This window comes from Trichechus manatus, unplaced genomic scaffold (assembly GCF_000243295.1).
Source record: "Trichechus manatus latirostris isolate Lorelei unplaced genomic scaffold, TriManLat1.0 scaffold00041, whole genome shotgun sequence".
Lineage (NCBI taxonomy): Eukaryota > Metazoa > Chordata > Mammalia > Sirenia > Trichechidae > Trichechus > Trichechus manatus.
In genome coordinates this window covers 14,165,584-14,182,616 of record NW_004443977.1, presented here as the reverse complement: position 1 = coordinate 14,182,616, position 17,033 = coordinate 14,165,584, and the positions used below count along the sequence as shown (strand labels likewise).

General features: G+C 42.2%; 1 protein-coding gene across 2 annotated transcripts in view; it reads right to left on the bottom strand.

The window, feature by feature from the left end:
- Positions 1 to 16,285, bottom strand: part of ACSL3 (acyl-CoA synthetase long chain family member 3) — a 74,093-nt gene extending 57,808 nt beyond the window's left edge. For both annotated transcript variants that reach the window (XM_023731340.1, XM_023731342.1), the window contains exon 1: positions 16,088 to 16,285. The gene's annotated coding sequence lies outside the window, so the exon portion shown is untranslated. The remainder of the gene's footprint in view (positions 1 to 16,087) is intronic.
- Between the last annotated feature and the right edge of the window lie 748 nt (positions 16,286 to 17,033).

The window sequence follows — 17,033 nt, the reverse complement described above, 5'->3', positions numbered from 1 at the left end:
CACTTTGCAGAGCAATTTGGCAGCATCTAGCAAAAGCTGAAACTGTAAATGCCGATGGCCCAGCAAATCCCCCTTGAGAAATTTGCCCTGGAGAAACTTTGGCACCTGTGTATACTTACTTTACCTTATTTTGTTTTGTTAACTTAATGGTTCAACATACACCAGGTCCTGGTATTTAAATGGTCCTCAATAAATGTTAAGTCTATTAGACAAATATTTACTGAGTGCCTACTCAGCTCCAGACTTGATGCTAAAACCTGAGAATGAGACCCTAGTACTCAAAAAGTTCCTAGCCCAGTGGGAGCGACTGGCAAGACAAATCAAAATCACTTCAACATGGCAGAACTATTATTAGAAAAGTATATAGACTGTAATGAGAAAAGAGGCAAATACAGCCCCCTATCAAGGAGAGAGAAGAAAAGGTCAAGGCAGGTTTGCTGAGTTGGGCTGATGCATAATCTATTTTTGGCCAAGTACACAAGAAAAAGAGAAGGAACTCCAGGTGGTAATTACAGCACTTTCAAAGGTACAGAGGTACACACAAAAATGGCAATTTCAAAAAACTCTAAGTATCTAAGTACTTCTGCCAGGCTGAATAATGGCACCCAAAGATATCAAACCCTAATCCTTGGAACCTCTTCCTGGAAAAAGGGTTTTGGCAGGTGTGATTAAATTAAGGATCTGGAGCTCGGGGGGAGTATCCTGGATTATCCAGGTTGCCCTAAATGCCAAAAAAAGTGTCCTTAGAAAAAGAGAGGCAGAGGGAGATTTGACACACGGAGGAGAAGGTAATGTGATGGAGCAGAGGGATCTGAAGATGCTGGCCTTGAAGATGGGTGTGACACCAAAGAATGCTGGTAGCCAATTCTCCCCTACAGCCTGAGGGAGCGCAGCCTGCCGACACCTTGATTCTGGCCCAGTAATAGGGATAATCTGAGAGAGAAAAAATTTCTGTTGTTTAAGCCACCAAATTCGTGGTAATTTGTTACAGCAGCCACAGGAAACAGCACTTCTCTGCCGCTGCAATGTATGCCATGCTAAGTGGTTTAGACATTATCCAGGTCTCTAAAGAGTGATCTAGGGTTTTATGCTGGCTGACATCAGACTTGTTTCATAATATCAAACCTGGTGCCAATGCTGAGGCTTTACTGCAGGGGGGAAAAACTAAAAACAGGGAGATCATTTCAGAACTAGAGATCCACCCAAAAGATGATAAAATTCTGGATTCACTGGACATTTGAGAAAAACCACTATGATGAAAGACAGACTAAAATAGAAAAAGGGGGAAAAAGGAACAAGGAAATAGACAATGTAGGAAATGGGGCCGGGGGTGGAGGGAGTTTTGAATATGTGTATGTAGCTAACAGGATGCTATAGAGAAGAACTAAAATTATAAGAAAGAAAAAACCCTTGGAAACTAATACTAGCTGCTGAAATTACAAAATTCAATAAAATATCAGAAAATGAGCTTGAAGATATTTCCCAGAAAGGAAAGCAAAAGCAAAGTAGAGAACAGAAGTAAAAAAAATTTTAAATAAAGTGTCAAATTCATCAAAGAGATCCAAATTCCACCAAAAGGAATTCGAAAAAACAAGAACAAAGAGAATGACTAGGGAGACATTACAGGAAGTGTTTTTGCAATAATACCCCAGAGCTCATGGACACTAATCTTCAGATTGAAGAAGGGGCCTGACAAGGGCTGAGCAGGTGAGTGGGGAAAAAATAACTGACCTCTAGACACAGCCCTATAAAATGCCACAGCACAGCCTTGTAAATTGCTACAGTACCAGGATATGAATATCCTAAAAGTTTCCCAAAAACAGGTCATCTTCAAATAGACTGATTCTATAATGGCTCAATCAAACAAGAACATCTTTAAGAGTAAAAGGAGGTGCTATTATAAAGTATAATTTAGAGGTGTTTCAGACAAACCAGGATGTACGGTCACCCTTCCTATAAAGGAATGTGAATCATACCGGCATCAGCAGTCTCAGCAACACTGGAAACTAGCAGACTATCAACAGCACCTTCAGAGCTGGAGTAAAATGAATTTTAACCTAGAATTCTACTCCCAGCTCAATTCCCAATCAACTGCAGGTAGAATAAAGAAATATTCAGACAGGCAAGAACAGAAAATTTACATGCCACATCCACAAGTACACTGTGCTAAGAAACTAACTTTAAAAAGTCTTCCACCATGTGCTTATATTACTTTGATAAAAGTTTTAAAGACAATTTTTTAAAGCCACAGTTGATCTAAGTTTGGTAATTTATTTTACAAAAGCTGGTAAATGCTGATTCCAAAATCTGCCATTGCACATAGGACAATCTCGCTAGGGAATATGAGGGGAAAAAAAAAAAATCCTAAAATATCAGCACATCCAACCCAGCAATGAATTAAAAGAAGAATACACTATAACCAAGTATGGTTCACTCCAGGAGCACCAATTACTATAAAAATAAGTTAAGGGGGTTGGGGGTGGGGGGAGGTGTGATCATCTCAGGACGTTTTTTAAAAGTGTGTTTAATAAAAGTAAAAAAAAAAAAAACCAGTTATCTTTGAGTCAACTCCAACTCACAGCGACTCCATGTGTGCCACAATAGAACTGTGCTCCACAGGGTTTTCAATGGATGATTTTTCAGAACCCAGGCTTTTATTCCAAGGCACCTCTGCGTGGACTTGAACTTCCAACCTTTCAGTTGGCAGCCAAGCATGTTAACTGTGTACACCCATCAAGGGACTCAATTATAAGATAAAACTTGTAAGATAAGTTATAAGACAAAAGAATTAAGGACAGAAGCTAGACGAGTCAGCTTGGTAAAGGAACCAAAAGGAGTGCCCTAGAAGCCAAAGACGGACATGAGGGCCTATGAGGGCACTGTCAGGAGGTCAAAAGCTACAAAGAAAGCAACAAGTAATTATAATTATTAGAAGTATATCAAGCAGTTAGCCTGGCCTGAAACAATTAGACACTCTTTCTTGCCTTCTTTATCACTTAATTTTTTTTTTAGTTGTGCTATAGGTGAAAGTTTACAGAGCAAATTAGTTTCTCATTAAACAATTAATATATTGTTGTATGACATTGACTGTCAACCCCGTGATGTGTCAACACTCTCCCCTTCTTAAATTTTGGGTTCCCCATTTCCATTCGTCTAGTTTTCCTGCCCCTTCCTGCCTTCTCAGTCTTTGCTTTTGGGCTGCTGTCCCCATTTAGTCTCGTATACATGGCTGAACTACATGTGTTATTGTTTGTTTTACAAGTCTATCTAATCTTTGGCTAAAGGTGAACTTCAGGAGTAACTTCAGTACTGAATTAAAAGGGTGTCTGGGGGCCTTCATCAGATAATTTTTAAAATCATATTTGTATGTTTTAACCACAGAGCTATGCAATGCATATTTTACCAACAATAAGACAATTCTTAGTGAATGCATACTGGTCATTTTGATGTCAGTTTGTTGGCCCTCCAAAATTTTGCTTGTATTTTTCTTTTAATATCAAATTCTTTTAACTCAATTCAATAAACATTTATTGAGTATCTCATGTTCATTATTGTGCTAGGTTGCAGGGATGTAAAGACTGATTCAATCAGTTATGGGTCTTACATACCAGGCACTGGATATGTAACAAGTGAACAAAACACAACTACGGAAACCCTCGTGGCGTAGTGGTTAAGAGCTATGGTTGCTAACCAAAAGGTCAGCAGTTCGAATCTACCAGGTGCTCCTTGGAAACTCAATGGGGCAGGTCTACTTGTCGCTATGAGTGAGAATCAACTTGATGGCACTGGGTCTGGTTTGATGGCACTGGTGGCACAGTGGTTAAACGTTTGTCTGCTAACCAAAAAGTCGGCAGTTCAAACCCACCAGATGCTCCATGGGAGTAAGATTTCGCAGTATGCTTCCTTAAAGATTACAGCCTTAGAAACCCTATGAAGCAGTTCTACTCTGTCCTACAAGGTCACTATGAGTTGGAATCAACTTGATGGCGATGGTATTTTTTATGGGTATCCCTGCCCTCCTGGGTATCCCTGCCCTCCTGGAACTTTCTATCTAGCGGAGGGATTAACAGCTATTCTCCCTTAAAGAGCCCAAAAGGAACATATTATGTTTTAGACTTATCTTAAAAAAAGATAACAAATACAATGATTATTTCATAAAGCTACCTGAGGAGGTTAATAACAAAAGAGACAAAACTGTAATTAATCAACTATTTTTAACATGACTGTCCTCTACCATCATCTAATATAAACAGTATTGAGTAAACACACATACAAGTCAGCTCCCTGTTATCTGTGGGTAAATTATCCATGCATCAAAGGCAATTCCCTAAGACTGACTCATGTTCTGGGTGGTGTCCCATCAAAATTTCTACCATGTAATCTTCTAACACATGACATAGTGTAAGAAAGAATGTTTCTTACAAAGTAACTGAAATGTGCCAGTTTTACTATGTCCACCATTTTTCAAATGAGCTTCAATTCATTTTCCAGAGCCTACTAACCAAGCACGTCAACTCCACCACAATCTCAATTCATCCCTAAAAAGCTGCCCCCAAACTACTAGCCTGCAAGCATGGACCTAGCTTTTATCCACTAGATCCTGGTCTCTAAAACTTTGAGGATCACAAGCCCCTTTCAGTAAAAATTGCTGGCCTTCTGAAAATGTGTTCCTTTAATACCGTATACATGTACTACTGTACTGTTTTACTGTTGTTGTTGTGCGCCATCGAGTCAATCACGACTCATAGCAACTTTACAGGACAGAGTAGAACTGTACACTGTAAACATTACAAACCATGCACAAAATACAGAAATTTTACAAAATAAATGGAATTTCTAACATTTCCTTCCAACAGCCTAGCAATTAGTCACGTGCACACTCTAGAACACGTGTGCCCTGCAGAACAAACATATTCTCATCTTAAGGAAGCTGAAGCTCAGAAGTTAAATAACTTGCTTAGATCACAAACCAGAATGGGGTGGAGCCAGATGAAGTCAACCATCAGTCTGGTGTCAAAACTCAAGCCCTTTGTCACTCCTCTCTACCACTTCAATCTCTTTACTTCTTCTTGGGGTACCATGATCTCCCTTGTCTGACCCTCCTCCTCACTGCACCCCATCTAGTCACTACCTCCCACCTCAAGATACTGTTGGATAGAACAGGTGTCCTTTTTATGCATCAGCAAGTGACGCACAAACTAAACATTTAGAATTTCTAAATGTGCTACACAGTCTCAATAGGCATCAGCTCACATGGAAGATCTAGTTTAAGTGTAAATAACGAGCGCAGATTCCTAGACCTAACACACTAGCAATATGGAAAGTTATAATGCATTAGGAAAATGAGCCGAGTGCTTAAACCACTGCATCACCAAGGCTCCTTCTCCACTAATAACAACAACAACAGGTATCAAGTCCAGGGATCAAGCCAGTCTCCAAGAGGAGGAAGAATCTCTGGTTTTTCTAGTGTTACAGTAAGAAAGCTTTCCTCATCACCTACTATTTTAAATACTTGTACACAGTACTCAACCACTCAATGTCCAGAATAAGAATCACCGCAATGCCAATAAAAGCAAAACTTAGAAATTTTTATAGTTGAAACAGGAATTTTTCACCATTTTTGCCAAATTGATAGTGGATATTCTACAACTCAGAAACCTCATTGCAAAAAAAAAAAAAAAAATTGAAAATTGTTATATGTGTACAAAATCCATTTAGAACTAAAGTAATATGTAGATGAGGAAGAACTGTCATGTAATAGCCAGTGTAGTTAGTATCTAATAAAACAACAAATCCCAATATAGATTTTCCTCAACAAAAAATAAACTCCCAAATGTCCTTTGCTGTTTAAAATCTTAATAATGAAAAATTCAGTCTTACAAAAATAAATTAGGAACTAATTCCGCTTTACGGAATAACTCCACACTTTGCTTCAGTGACAAAATCCCCTTATGTGTTAAAATATAATTTACAAAATTGTTATTCACATACTAGTTTTCTGGAACATTTCTACTAAATAATAATTACCCACAATGACTCAATTTGTTCAGAATAGCTTGTGGACTAGCCCAAGTGGCCTGTCAGGTCTACAGATTTCTACAGAAACAGTACTGAAAACCCAAAACACTAGGCCTGTACAGACTAATTCAAGTATATTATTTTTTAAACAACTAAACAGTAAGCCTAGAGAATAAAGACATAATTTAAAATATTTATGGTAGAAATACACACCTCTACAGAATTATACACACCTCTACAGAAAGTCTAATCCAGACTTTCTGGAGCCACAGCGGTTGGATGAACACCTGCAACTACTGCCCTGAGATAATATTTAAACCTTAAACCAAAAATATCCCCTGAAGTTTTCTTAAAACCAAACAATAGTTTAGCTTACCTAGTGAAAAAAAGTCTACCGTGAGCATTATGCTCTTTTAAGATCTATCTATACGGGCTCAAATAGACAAAAGCAAGTCAAAAGATTAGACAGGAAACTTAGGGGGCAGTGAGATTATGTTAATGGGGGAGAAACAACTCAGAAAAGAAGGATGAGAACGGTTGCAAAATTCAAAGAATGTAATCAATGTCACTGAATCGTACATGTAGGAACGGTTGAGTTGGTGTATGTTTTGCTGTGTATTCTCAACAACAAAATAAATTAAAATTTTACACACACACACAAAGTCCAGTCTAGCTGAAAAGTCTCCCTCTGACCTTAATTCAACATGTGATCAATACCAAACCAACATAACAACTGTAATTAGATTATTTCTGTAAGTGTTTACAGATGCTTTAATAACTCCTAACAATAACTGTGGTAAATTCTAACATTCCTAATCACACAATTCAAACTATAAAAACAAAAAAGTTAGAGTTCAACTTTGCTGTTTCCATATTTTGTAACTGGTGCTCAGGTGGCACAGTGGTTAAGAGCTACAGCTGCTAACCAAAAGGTCAGCAGTTTGAATCCCGCAGCGGCTCCTCGAAAACCCTATGGGGTAGTTCTACTCTGTCCTACAGGGTCGAAAATTTAAACTTCTTTTTGTAGTAACTGAGGCCCAAAGAAGTACACTGACTTGACACATACATGGCCAGCTAGTGGCACAAGTTCCCCAATCTTCCCACTCAACTCTCAGTGTTTGGCTTTTAAGCAAACAGAGAGCTATGGTTTTCCTCGTGTCTTTGCCTGGTTTGGCCCCTGCCTACCTCCACACCAGCCTCATCTCAGACCACCTCTGCACGCACTCCTGCCCCTCTGGGCTTCTTTCAGAACTTCCACATGTCAAGTACCCACCCCATCCCCAAACTGCTGCGAAACTCTACCTACAAAGTTGCCCACCCTCCCCACCTCCTCTGTCACCTGGATTTTCCCTCTGGTCTTTGTTCGGTGCACTTCCTCACAGAAGCCTCCCCAGAAACTCTAGCCAGGTTTCCCACTCTCAGCACCCTGAACTTTGTTTTCACAATATCTATCACAGTTGTAATTAAATACTTCTTTGTGGACGTGCTTAATGTCCGTCTTCTCCATTCTATGGAATGAGCACCAGAGAGGAACCACATCTGTCTTACTCATCACTCCATCCCTAGAGCCCACCAGCACAGTGCCTGGTGGAAGTATCCATCGAATGGATGGATGAAGGGAAGGAGGAAAGGAAGAAGAAAGTTGTTAAGAACAATGACTTACTTACATAACAAATTTTCCTAAGACATTCCAATTTTCTTTCTATAAAAATTATATAACTTTCTTAGTATATCCATTGTATAAACTGAGGTGCACCTGTAATTCTAAATGATGAACCTCTCCCTGTTGAGTATTTGCCCTACTTACATTACTCCACAGAACTCTACCTTTTTTATGATGAGCGTTATATTCATCAAAAACAGAATGTCATGACAGCACAGCATTATTATTGTCAGTGACCCAAATATGAAACATTCCATACCTGTGATCCCAAAGAAAAAAGATTCCCATCACTGGAAAACTAATTCAAATCTTACAACTAAATAAAAGAATATGAATGGGCTGTTAGTCTGTCTCTCCCCCTCACCCAGTGGCTCTGCTCTCCCTCCCTATCTGGGTCAACAGCTCCCTTATGGCCTCACTTGCTCCCGGCGGCCTTGTCCCAGGGACCAATCAATCGTTTCTAAGATGTTGTCTATGGCAATCGTGTCCTTGATGACAACTCTGAGCATTTATGGTACTTTCCTAAAGCTCTAAAACATTATCTCTTGTTGTAAATTCATTCATTTTCTCCACTCCTACCCTCAAGCCACCAGCTGGAGACAGTTATCAAATCAGACTAAATGTCACATGTTTAGGAGAGCCAGCCTTAACTGGGGCCTCCCTAGGCAATGCCTAGCAGGTCCCTAGTGACAATTACTTTCCCACTGCTACTCTACCTTTCGCCTTCCCAGAGAAGATAGAAAGCTAAGTCCTCCCATCTCTAGAACCCTGCTCCAAAGGTTATTTTCAAGCTTCTTTGTGTCGCTCTTTCCCACCTCCCTCCTTCATAACATCCCCAAACATGCTCCTTGATCCCAGTTTCCTTCAAGATACTTCACTGCTATCTCTTAACACCCATCACCAAACTTTAAAAAAAAAAAAATTGTGAAAAATATAAATAGACTCACAACTTGGGCCCAGAGCCACCAAGTTTAAAACACTTGCCACCTCCACTCTCTCCTCCTGCTCACTCTTAACACCCTGGCTAATCCAGCTGCTAACACAGCCTCTAAGAGCAGAAATGACCGCAAAGTTGCAAACCCCACTTGGTTTTTTCCCCCCTCTTGGCCTTCAGTCCTCCTTGACTCTGAAAAGACTTGTCAAAACAACTTGTAAACTCTCTTTGACTTCCCTGGCACTATATTCTGATTCCCCTCTCTCCTTCTCCCTGCATCCCTTGCTCCAACTGCCCCAAGGGTCTGTCCCCAATTCTCCTCTTTCCTGGAATTCCTCTCACTTTTCCTTTAATTATCACCTTCATAGTGATAACATTAGGATCTCTCCCACAGCAATGTGAATGGCCTCACTTTTTATGGAGGAGGGGGCTGACACTGTACTATACATCTCCCCAAATGACACCCAAACGCAGTGCATGGACTGATGCAGCCCCTTTCCCAACACCAACCAGCTTCTCTGGTCTGTTTAATGCTCTCACCATCCTCCAACCACCCAAAGCATTCAGAGAAATTCCCTTTCATTTATTCTCAGCACATCCAGTTACTAAGAACTGATCATTCTATTTCTCTGTCATTCATCCCTTCCTACCCCTTCTCGCTATAACTTCTGCAGTTCAAATCCTTACTCCTTTCACCTGGCAGAATTCAACATTCTCGTTAGTCCTCCTGCCCAAATCCCACCCCCCATCAGTACATCCTACATCCACACTGCCGGTTATTTCACCATGCCAATTCCCTACTCCAAGAGTCCAATTCTCTCCTCATTGCCCACCAAAAACAAAAAAATTTCAAACTCCTCTGCTAAGCGTTTAAGACCCTTCATAACGTAAACTGAATTTACCTTTGAACTCTCACCCCTGCCCCATTCTCTCCTTCATACACTCTATACTCAATCAATTCTCATCAACTCTGTTCCCCTGATCCGTCTCTGCCTCTGCTCGCTCCACCTGAAATGTCCTCCTTTCTCCTCTGTACATCCAAATTCTAGTAATTTTTTTAATATCAGTAAATTTTTATTTAAAGAATTTTACATGCTATCATCCATTCCACCGTCACCTTAGCTCCTCCAAAGCTTGAGTAAAGATTTATCTTCAAGATAGCCCTTTCCAAAGGAACCCATACAGACATACTGATGACATACTTCAAAAATTTCTCACCTAGAATTTTTGGGATCTAATTTTTTCAAATTACTCACTTTAGGGCCATCTGAGGATCTATCAGAGCAGGTAGATCTAAACTGATAAAAGCATTCTCTGATATCCAAACTTCCACAGGCTCCACTTCTCTATATCTGCTGAACCCTCAGAGTACACTATAGGCACTTTCTTATTGCACTAATTTTTCCTTTGTAATTAATTACGTATATCTCAAAGCGGAATGTCTATAAATTCTTAACAATAGTGTCTGTTTCATCTTTGGCTCCAACTATTTACTGCCAACTGCCTCTGGGATGGTTTCTGAGGAATCGTATTTATTGAGATGTCTGAAGAAGACGACACCCGTGGCAAATACCCCAGTGAATTCATGTAATAAGCATATAAATGACTATACGGAGGGAAATGCACAAAAATAATTGATAAAGTATCACAGAAACCAAAGAAAGAAATATGGCATAGATAACAACCCTGAGCTGAGTAAAAGGGAAGAGGCCAAAAAAGAAAAAGAAAAAAAATTTCTCAGAGAACAGTGCTGGAGAAGCAGATCATAACATTTTTGAACCAGAAATGATTACACACAAGAAAACTAACGCCCAACCAAAACAACCAAACCCACTGCCCTTGAGTCGATTCCGACTCATAGCAACCCTATAGGACTGAGGAGAATCGCCCCATAGGGATTCCAAGGCTGTAATCTTTACGGAAGCAGACTGTCACATCTTTCTCCCATGGAGCAGCTGGTAGGTTCGAACCACTGACCGTTTGGTTAGCAGCCGAGCACTTAACCACTGTACCACCAGGGCTCCGACTAAGGCCCAGAAAGGCTAAATGGTGTGGACAATGCCACACCACCAGTCACAGCTACAGGGCTAAAAGCATACATACAATATACATACATACAATACCATCTACATAATGTTTAAAAAGATGCAAAACCACCCTATACTCTGTTTGGGGATACAGACATAAGCAGCAAAACTATAAAGAAATAAACAGGAATAATAAACACCAAATTCAGACTGGCAGTTAACTGGAGGATTCGGGAGGTGGTGGTGGATTTCTTTAACTGGATTAAGTATTATGAATATTTCGTATTTTTTTAAAAGAAAGGGGGGAATGGAATTAGATTATGGTATCCTAAATTTCTGTATATTCCTGATGCAAACAGAAATCTAAAGGGCAATTATGATTCCTATGAAGGAAGTTACAGGAGAATGTACCCTGAAGTATTTTATGTTCAAGTACAAGGGAAAAATTCTAGTTAAAGCCTCTTTATTTAGTTTGTTACCCATGCTCATGGTTCCAGCTACCACCTCTACACAGACAGCTCCAAAATGGCAAATGTCCAACCTAATTCTCTGAGCTCTAAAGAGGTGTCACAGGCAGCTCCAATGCAACATCTCCAAAATGAAAGTCATGCTCTCCCCATATCCCAATAACTAGTTCTCCCTCAGTAAACCCCATCTCAGTGAACTGCCCGTGTATCCTATCCGTTTCATGAAATCTGAAACCTAGTAATCACTTGACACCTCCTTCTCTCACCCCATATACTATTTATCACCATGTCCTAATAATTTTACCCATAAATTTCCATTTTCTCAGTGTATTTCTGCTCATCATGTAAGATTCGTAAGAGGATCAAATAAGCTGGCAAATGATAGTATTTTGGGAAAAAAAACAAATTTGAGTAGTCATGTGCCGCATAACATGCGTTCGGGCACCACCCAACCACATATACAACCATGGTCCCATAAGGTTATAACCTAACGGGATATGGCAAACACAACAGCTTCCCACACGTAAAACATGAATCTCATGTCTCTTGTATACAAAGAGATTACACTGCCAGTTGTCTAACTGCACAGTAAATATATAACCTATAACACGTCTTGATGGTCATAATAAACGTCTACGTTACTGGCTTACATACGTACTGTACTGTACTTTCTACCGTTGTTTTAATATGAGCTTTCCCTACTTAAATAAAAAGTTTACCGTGTAACAGTGTATGTCTCAACTGGTAGGCAGCAGCACCCAATCTCATGTATCGTGCGTACTGTAGCCTTATTTCTCTTTAATTTTCTTTCGAAAATATTATTGTGAAGTGCATCATGGCTCCCAAACGCAGCAAAACCAGGGCTAGCCACAGCAGCAGCAAGAAGCAAAGGAGAACCACGGCCTCCGCCAGACAGTAGCACAACTAGATGGTGCCCGGCTACCACCACTGACTGCTCTGACAGGGATCACAACAGAGGGTCCCGGACAGAGCTGGAGAAAAATGCAGAACAAAATTCTAACTCACATAAAAAGACCAGAATTATTGGTCTGACAGAAACTGGAAAAACCCGAGAATATGGCCCCCAGACACCCTTTTAGCTCAGTAATGAAGTCACTCCAGAGTTTCACCCTTCAGCCAAAGATTAGACAGCCCCATAAAACAAAACAAGACAAATGGGGCACAAAAGCCCAAGGACAAGGACTAGAAGGCAGGAGGGGACAGGAAAGCTGGTAAAAGGGAACTCAAGGTCAAGAAGGGTGAGTGTTGACATGTCGGGGGGTTGTTAACCAATGTCATAAAACAAATGTGTACTGTTTAATGAGAAACTACTTGTTCTGTTAACCTTCATCTGAAGCACAATAAAAAAAAATTTTTTTAAAAAAGAAGCAAAGGAGAAGTATCAATTTGGAAGTGAAACAAAAGCTATCCCATACAGCTTTGCTAAGTATATAATATGGTGTTCGCACAACGTCCAAATCACATAACATTTCTATAGTGGATGTTAAGCGACGCAGGACTGTATTAAAACCAAAAAACCAAACCTGTTGCCGTCAAGTTTATTTCAACTCATAGCAACCTTACAGGACAGCACAGAACTGTCCCATAGGGTTTTCAAGGAGCAGCTGGTGGATTCAAAATGCAAACCTCTTGGTTAACAGTCATAGATCTTAACCGCTCTGCCACTAGGGCTCCATGACTGTACTAGTACTCACTAAACTGAAATCTCCTTGAAAGCAGGCACTTTGTCAGGCTCATCCCTTTATTTATTCCACACGGTACAGTTAGCACAGTGCTTTGCATGCAGATGGCACTCAGTAAACATGTTGCAATGAATTATTTGCATTGGCTCAATAATGTTCAACTGAAATATTTATGTATTTGATGTTTTATATTTTCCAATCTCTGCCATTGGTTTTGTCTCCTATGAGGCGAGAACTTTAACTGTAAGTCACCCTGTAAAGTGTCACTACACTAGATACTTTTGATAATTATCATGCTGCTTAGCTAAAGTTAGAAAAGCCGTTGGCTTGGCTTTCCTGAAAACATCTGTTACGGATTTAATTGTGTCCCCTAAAAATATGTGTTGTAAATCCTAACCCAATACTTGCGGGAATAGGGTTTTCTTTGTTGTTAATGCGGCCATATCCGTGTACGGTGTGTCATAATCCAGTCACCTTTGGGACATAAAAGTAGATTAGGCACAGAGAAGTGAGCAGAGATGGCGGAAGACAGATGCCATGCCACAGCCACATGAAGATTGCCAAGAAACAGAAGCTGAAAAGAGACAATGACTTTCCTCCAGAGAGAACGCCTTTCCCTAGAGCTAAACTTCTAGCCTTCTAAACTGTGAGAAAAGAAATTTCAATTCGTTAAAGCCACCCACATGTGGTATTTCTGTTACAGCAACACTAGATAACTACTACTATAACCAAACTTTTTCCTCAAGTCCAAATTTCACCTAAAAGATTCTCACTTCCCAACTGTTCATTTTGAGAGGGAAAAATGTAAATATAACAAGAATACTTCATCAGTTTTAAGTACCCTGAAGGCAGGCAGAAATGATTACTCGAAAGAGTTCCCTATCCCATTTTTGTATCTTGTGATGTGAGCTAAAGTGACAATCTGGGCAGGAACAGGTGCTGGATGGGAAATGAGAAATTATTCACTGTAGCTCAAAGGTTCTCAAACTCTTGCCTTATGTACATTTAATGACTGCCTCGGAATGCAAGATTGTCATCTTGCAAAATCTCACCTTATCAGTTCAAAAAAGCTCCCCAGACTAAATTTCCATCTAAATCACAATCTTTATTATAATCTTCATTCAACACTACTTTTCCTTCATTGCATGTTATCACTGGGAATTACGTATTTGTGTGATCCTTTGCTTCCAGTCTATTTCCTCCATAAGGGCATGGATCACATCAATTCTGCTGACTGCTGTATTCCCAGTACCTAATATAGGGCCTGACATATAACATGAGTTAAACGGCTCTAGCTGAGTAATTAATTGAATGAGCAATGAACTGGTATCCTTCTTTGAGCTCCAGGAGAGCAGGGAAGTACATAAGGAAATGCTACAGATCTTGAGGCTTTAAGATATGACTCACCAAACCCAAGAGAACATGATTTTTCCCTCATGATTTCTCCCTTCCTTTCCTCTGTCCAGCTGCCATTCCTTGGAGGAAGACATTTCAGATTCACAATATTTGAGCTTTAAGTTATCCAGTCCAATGTCTTACAAATCTAGTAACTGAGACTCAAAGACACCAGGTGACTTATCACCTTGACCCCCGAGTCCACCGGATCTCTCTGACCTACACCAACCACACTGCCATTCCACAGAATCAAACTTCTTTATGGAAGAAGAAACCAGGAAAAGTCTAAAAAGTGTGCCATAGTGACTGGGAAAGCCTTACTCATCCCGAAAGGTGAGGGGCTGCCAGAAAACAAAATAAAGTTTGTGTGACGGACTCCCACATCACAACACCTCTTCCCTCTATTAATCTTCAAATGTATTTTCAGGAGCCACTCAGCAGCACCCTTCAACTCTTGGAACTAACCTGGGGAAACAAAAAAGCTTGCCATGACCGTGAAAAAAGGTACTGCTAAACTACAAGCTCTCCTGGCCACCCAGACTAAAATCTACTGCGAAAACTATTCAGTCAGCCACCAAGGAGAGGCAGCATAAGATAGTGGTTAGATGCAGAGCTCCAGATTCAGAGAGGTCCGACTGAATTCCAGCTTCTCCTCTTACTAGCTGTGACCTGGGGCAAGTCAAAGTATCCAAGATGCAATTTCTCCACCCATAAAATGGGAATAACCACACCCAGACCATTGTTAACAGGGTAGAGACACCGTGCCTGAAGAACTTTAGGCAGTGTACAACACGTCATTGTTGTTAGCTGCCTTTCAGTCACTTCTCATCATAGCAGGCCCCATGTGTGCAGGCCAGAACTGCCCTCCATAGTGTTTTCAAGGCTGTGACCTTTTCAACACAGGTCACCAGGCCTGTCTTCCCAAGAGCCTCTGGGTGAGTTTGAACCTTCCAGCTAGTAGTTGAGCACTTAACTGTCTGCACCACCCAGAGACTCCTATGGCACGTAAAGTTTCAATAAATATCAGCTGTTTGTTATTTTACTCAGCTGTAATCACTTTCACAAGGCCTATTCCCTCTCTAGCTTCTACATAATTTTAAAGATACTGCTGTACCCTTTCCATTTTTGAAGGGCCCCACAAACAATAGCTTACAGCACATATCCTGGTACCAGATTACCCGGACAAGGTAGTTCATCTCTCTGTGCCTCAGGTTCCTTATCTGTGAAACGGACCTGAGAACGCCTACGCCTGTGTTAGTAAACACGCCATAAGCGTTACACATCTTATTACTAGTGTGTGATTAGAATACATTTACGGAAAAGTAAAGATACAACTCTCAACCCCTAACATCAGTCTTAATCCGAGTCCCACCACCACGGATCGTGGCCAGAACATATACCAAGGTCGACTCACCTCACACACCCAATTTCTAAGAAAGGACCGCCCCTCCAGCACTGGTCTCTCCGAAATCTCGGGGCTCGATTTCTTCCCACGGACAGAGCCCCGCTCAGGCCGCGATGAAGCCGATCAAATGAAGTTGCCAGCCCCCGGCCCGCCCCCGCCAACAAAGCACCGGAGCGACCCCGCGCGGCCTACGGGGCCAGGGCTGCGGTTCCCCGCTCATGTGGGACTCTGGCCGCGGCCCAAGTCACCTGCTCCCCGGAACCCACCGCAGGCGTCTCCCACCGCCCCGGGCGACTCCTCCCCGGGCCACGGCCGGCCCGGGACCCCGTGGCCGCCTGTGCGCCTCCCAGAGCTAAGCCCGCGGCGACGTCGGGGACCCAGGCCGTCCCCTGCAGGCCGCCGCCGGTCCAGCCGCAGCACGCGGAGACCGCACCGCCAAACAGCCCAGCGTCCCCACAACGGGCGCCGCACTTACCGCGACGCCGGGGCCCCAGTTGCTCCGGCCTCGGGCCCACCAGGCCTGACTGCGCCCCGGGGCATCCACACCCCGCTGCAGCCTCCGGCGACGATGGCGCGGCCGCACTGAGAGGGGGCGAGCCTCCGCTCCCCCTTCAGCCGCCGCCGCCGCCTCTTCCAGCCCCGGCCGCGGCAACAACTGAAGCGACGTTCCGCAGCGCCGGCAGAATAGCGTCTGTTGAGTCGAACCGCCCGGGACGCGTAGCTCAGCCGGCGCTCGTTCCTTATGCAGAGAGGCCGCCGCCCATTGGCCGGCGGGCGGTGGCGCGTGCCGGTCTGGGCCTATCGAATTCCGGCCGGGAGCGCGGCGCTGGCGGCCCGGGGCGGGGCGGGGTTACTACGGGTCATTCCGCGGAGCCGCTGCGGAGGGGAGCTGACCGCCGTCGGCGCGGGCGGGGACTGGGCCGCAACTCTGCAGGCGGGATGTGGGAGGGGGAGAGGCTGGTCCAGTGGGGTCTGGAGGAGGGCTTCCAGACCCGTTGGGCTGAGACCACCACCAGCCCCCCCAAAAAACAACTACATGCATACTATAAAACTATACTGTAAAAATCTTAACATAGGTTATGAAATTTATATGCATCTTATTTTTTCCGTGCTCCAAAGGATTAAATGCGTTTATCCTGGTCTAGCACGAATTTCTGTCAAACTTTGTAAAATAAGATGATTTTTGAAAATGATTCGGCCGAAGAGAGGCTCAAAAACTCAAAGCATGTCCAATGCATTATTCTTGTTTGGCTTCCCCTAGCCCAGTAAATGAAGCCATTCTCTCCTAAATGCATTCGATATTTATACAAGTTTGCTATTTGTTTTCAAAGGATAAGTTTACTTCAAATCATTGTTTGGGGACATTCTTCTTAAGCTAAAATTGTTTCTGGATTGTAGAGTTTGCCATTGTATTTCATTTT